Source organism: Arachis ipaensis, chromosome B9, assembly GCF_059453495.1.
Source record: "Arachis ipaensis isolate K30076 ecotype BB chromosome B9, ASM5945349v1, whole genome shotgun sequence".
Lineage (NCBI taxonomy): Eukaryota > Viridiplantae > Streptophyta > Magnoliopsida > Fabales > Fabaceae > Arachis > Arachis ipaensis.
This window is the reverse complement of record NC_142444.1, coordinates 110,349,787-110,354,651: the sequence shown is the minus strand read 5'-3', so window position 1 is coordinate 110,354,651 and position 4,865 is coordinate 110,349,787. Positions and strand designations below refer to the sequence as shown.

Genomic DNA, 4,865 nt, shown 5'->3' with positions numbered 1-4,865 from the left:
AGGCTTCTGTTGATCATTCCTTGAGAGATTAGGATGATTCCTCCATGAAGGATTATAGGTGTTTCCATAGGAATCTCCCATGTAATTCACTTCTTTCATTCTAGGATTCTCAGGGTCATAGGCTTCTCCTTCAGAGGAGGCTTCCTTAGTACTACCGGATGCAGCTTGCATTCTAGTCAGACTCTGAGATATCATATTGACTTGCTGAGTCAATATTTTATTCTGAGCCAATATGGCATCCAGAGTATCAATCTCAAGAACTCCTTTCTTCTGAGTTGTCCCATTATTCACAGGATTTCTTTCAGAAGTGTACATGAACTGGTTATTTGCAACCATTTCAATGAGTTTCTGGGCATCTTCAGGTGTCTTCGTCAGAAGAAGAGATCCACCAGCAGAGTGGTCCAATGACATCTTGGACAATTCAGACAGACCATCATAGAATATACATATGATGCTCCATTCTGAAAGCATGCCAGAAGGACACCTTCTGATCAATTGCTTGTATCTTTCCCAAGCTTCATAGAGGGATTCACCTTCCTTCTGTCTAAAGGTTTGGACTTCCACTCTAAGCTTACTCAACTTTTGAGGTGGAAAGAACTTGGCCAAGAAAGCATTGACCAACTTTTCCCAAGAGTTCAGGCTTTTTTTAGGTTGTGAGTCCAACCATGTCCTAGCTCTATCTCTTACAGCAAAAGGGAAAAGCATAAGTCTGTAGACCTCAGGATTAACCCCATTGGTCTTAACAGTGTCACAAATTTGCAAGAGATTTTTACCAGTAAAGAGATTTATAGAAACAGTTGCATTGTAGATATAGTCTCTAAACCGACAAAAATCCCTTCGTACAAACGTGTTGGGTATCACAAGTAACAAACCCCTTTAAAAATTGTTAACCGAGTATTCAAACCTCGGGTCGTCTTCTCAAGGAACTGCGAGGAAGTATGTTCTTATTATTGGCTATAAAGGTTGTAATCGGGGTTTAGAAGATAAGAGGTAAGTAATTTGAATGACAAGTAAGGTAAATGGCAATTAAAGTAAATAAATACTGTAAAACAGACTTTTGGCAAGGTAAGAGAAATTGGAGGTCCAACGCAGTTATCTCTCTCAACTATAATGAAAGTTGAATCTAAACTCCACTTGGTCAACCTGTACTAGGGCAACAAAAAGTCAAGGGACCAATTAAATTGACCTTTGAATCCTATTTATTTCCTAAGAAAAGGTTGGGATTACTTAAGTTTAGCTCAATTAGCAAGATAACGATTATCAGTTATGTTGAGTTTAATAACTGTTGAGTTACTGAATTCTTAACCAGGACCAAAAGGGAAAAAAGTAAAATTGCTGGAATAATAAAAATATCCTTAGATGGGAAGCAATGGTAACTTAAATCAAAAAGAACAATCATAAACTAAAAATACCTCAAATATTATTAATTCAAATAACAGTTTGCAACATGGAAGAAATTCATAAATTCACTGATTAATTCAAGTGCTGGAATAAATAAAAGTAAAAGAAAGCTAAAACAAAGGAAACGTAAAACCTGGATTGAGAGTCACTCTTAAAGCAAGAAGAAATCCTAAATCCTAATCCTAAAGAGAGAGAGGAGAAGATCTCCCTCTCAACTAAATCTAAATCATTGAAAAGTAAAATATGCGAGCTCTCTTTGAATGGGTGCATTCCCACACTTTATAACCTCTGGTCTATGCTGTCTGTACTTGGATCTGGGCCAAAAAAGGCTTCAGAAATCGATATGAGCATTTTCTGCAATTTCTGGTGCGTGGCCTCTGTCACGCATCCGCGTGGGTCACGCGATCGCGTCATTCGGAGCTTTTCCTTGCCACGCGGTCGCGACAGTCATGCGACCGCGTCATGTGCGTTCTGCTTAAGGCGCGCAGTCGCGTCAGTCATGCGGCCGCGTCGCTGCTGATTCGTGCTTGGCACGCGATCGCGTCATCCATGCGATCGCGTGGATACCAGTTTCCTTAAAGCTCCGTTTTGCCTTCTCCTTCCTATTTTGTATGTTTCCTTTTCCATCCTTTAAGTCATTCTGCCTTAGAAAATCTGAAACTACTCAACACACTAATCACGGCATCGAATGGAAATAAAGGTAATTAAAATAATTAATTTTAAAGCTTAGGAAACATGTTTTTCATTTACATCACATAATAAGGAAGGGAAAGTAAAACCATGCAATTAATGTGAATAAGTAGGTGAAGGATTGTATAAATCACTCAAATTAAGCACAAAAGAACTCATGAAATATGGGTTTATCAACCTCCCCACACTTAAACACTAGCATGTCCTCATGCTAAATCCAAGGTAAATAATTAAGGTTAAAGTGATAGAATGTCATGCAATGCAACCTAATTTAAATGCAACTACCTAAATGAATGATGCATCATGCAACTCTAACTTATTCACTCATATATAAAGCTTACATGTAGTCAAGTTAATTCACATTCTCAAGGAGTCATGTATATATATATAGCCAACCCTTAAATAATAAAGCATTTTAGCAAATGAGATGGGAAAGAAAACATTGTACAAACTTGTAAAACAATTAGTAAATTTAAGCATAGATATATGTTGATGAGTTATTGAACCCTCACTGAATTTTGTGTTTACTCTCTAGTCACTCAGTGTTTATTGGGTTTATTCACTCTATTTTTTTTTTATTCTTAATTTCTATAGCTTTGTTCTTCATCTAACCAATCAACAATTATAGAATATAGTCATACCAAAAAGTCATGAGATCTTTAATTGAGGTTGTACTGGGGTCAAGGTAAAGGTAAGGATTTATGTATAGGGTCAAGTGAGCTAATAAGTAAATCCTTAATTAGACTAAGATCTCACCTAACATACATATTTAGTAAAATAAAATCTTTTTACCTATTTTCCCATATTGTCCCACTTATTGTTACATACTCATGTTTTACTTTTTATTTTTTTTATTTTTTTTATTCCATGTGCATTGCTTTTATTTTGCATTGGGGAAATTCTTTTGTATCCCCCTTTTATTTAAATGCTGAAAAATAACTCTTTTTTTTTCAAGGCACATGGCAATTATATCACTTTGATTTTCTCATGAGCATGCTTCCCAAATTTATTTTATTTCTTTTAACTTCTCTACCTTTTTGTTTCTATCATCCATGTTCCCAAAAAGTTTCCCACATTTAACTCTATTCATGATTTTCTATCTTAAGCTAACCAAGGATTCACTTGAGATTTTCTTTTGTTTTTCAGCTTAAGGCTAGTAATTTGGCTAAATAGAATAAAGGGGTTTTTAAAAGGCTCAAGGGGGCTAACAAGGGTGATATAAAAGGTAGGCTAATTTGGGATGAGTGAGCTAAAATCAAATGATGGCCTCAATCATTCTCTTGGTATGTATCTATTCTATATTCTATAATTGGACATATAGATTAAAGCAAAGGAAAGAACATCAGAATAAAAAGAAATGAAACACACAGAAATGAAATTATGGTTTGAATGCAACCATACAATTTAAGCTCAAGACTCACAGGCTGTGTGTTCTCTAACTCAAGCATCATATATCATTTATATATTGTATGCAGGTTTAGTTAAAAATTCCCATTATTCTCATAAAAAAAATTATTTAGGGTAGCTTTTAAAGTTTTAATGTTCCTCCTTGATGAAATATTGTCAGCTTAACTACATCATGTAATGCTATATACAAGGTTATGGATTTAAATCTGATATGTTCAATTTCCTAGCTTACTTCCTTTTTATATTTTTCAATTTTAAACTATACTATCTTATGCTAAAAAGGGTAAGCTATACTAATTAATCCACTAATAAATCAGAATTGCAAATTAAACTAAATAACTAAAATAAACTAAATGGCTAAAATATGAACTAAAGATGCAAAATGCAGAAAATAGAGTTAAAATACATAAAAGCAATGTATAAGTACTCAGAAAATAACAGTAAAAAGAAAAATACAGAAAAATATCCAAAATAAAAGAAAAAGTATGTAGTGGTTCACCAAAATAAATGCCAAAGATGGCGACCTCCCCACACTTAAAAGGAAGCATCGTCCTCGATGCTCAATCAAGCCGGGTGTGAAGGAGTGTCATCATTGGGAGGGATGGTAGCTAGAGTCTCAGTGGTGGTGGTGGGCTGAGGGTCTGGCTGCTGTGGAGGAGGTGCTGACTGGATCGGGATCTCAAGATCCACAGCCTCAATCTGATGTGGGACCGCTGCCTGTGGTGTGGCTGGTGCTGCCTCCTGGGGATGGGGCTCTGCCTCGGGTGCATCCGCCTCCTCCTCAGATGCCTCGGATGGTGTGTTGGGCTCGGAGGGAATGTCGCCGGATCGTATCATCAGCTTTAGGTGCTCATAGCACCGCTTGTTGCGACGCTCCATCTGGTCAAGTCATCGAAACAAGCAGTGCACCAGATGATAGATGGGCTCTGTGGCAGGTGGAGGTGTAGTGGTGGTAGCACGGGTAGGTGGTGCAGCAGTGGAGGAAGAGGGTCCAGCAGACGGTGGGGCTGACTCATCAGTAGCAGTGAATGGTGGTGGTCTGTGGCCCAAGGCTAAGAAGTTTCGGCTGTGTGGAATGATCTTCCTGCAATCCACCGCTGGTGGTCTCTCATCGGCAGCCTCCCATGGCACGTCAGCTCGACGGCCAAGCTGTGTAACTAGATATGGAAAGGGGAGGGTGCCTCGGACGTGGACCCTGGCCATATAGTGCCGAATGAAATGTGGCAGATAAAGATCCTTACCCTCCAGCACACACCAAAGGAGGGTGATCATAGCAGCCGGGATCTCCGTCTCGTGAGTACTCGGCATCACATAATTACTCAAGATCTGATGCCATAATCGAGCCTCATCGTTTAAGTATGCTCTCT

At 38.2% G+C, this 4,865-nt stretch overlaps 1 non-coding gene across 1 annotated transcript; it reads left to right on the top strand.

Moving 5' to 3' along the window:
* The first annotated feature begins 469 nt into the window (after nt 1-469).
* LOC148545895 (small nucleolar RNA R71) lies at nt 470-573 on the top strand. Its single transcript, XR_015900324.1, has one exon. It is a non-coding gene; the product is annotated as a small nucleolar RNA R71 (small nucleolar RNA).
* The last annotated feature ends 4,292 nt before the right edge of the window (nt 574-4,865 follow it).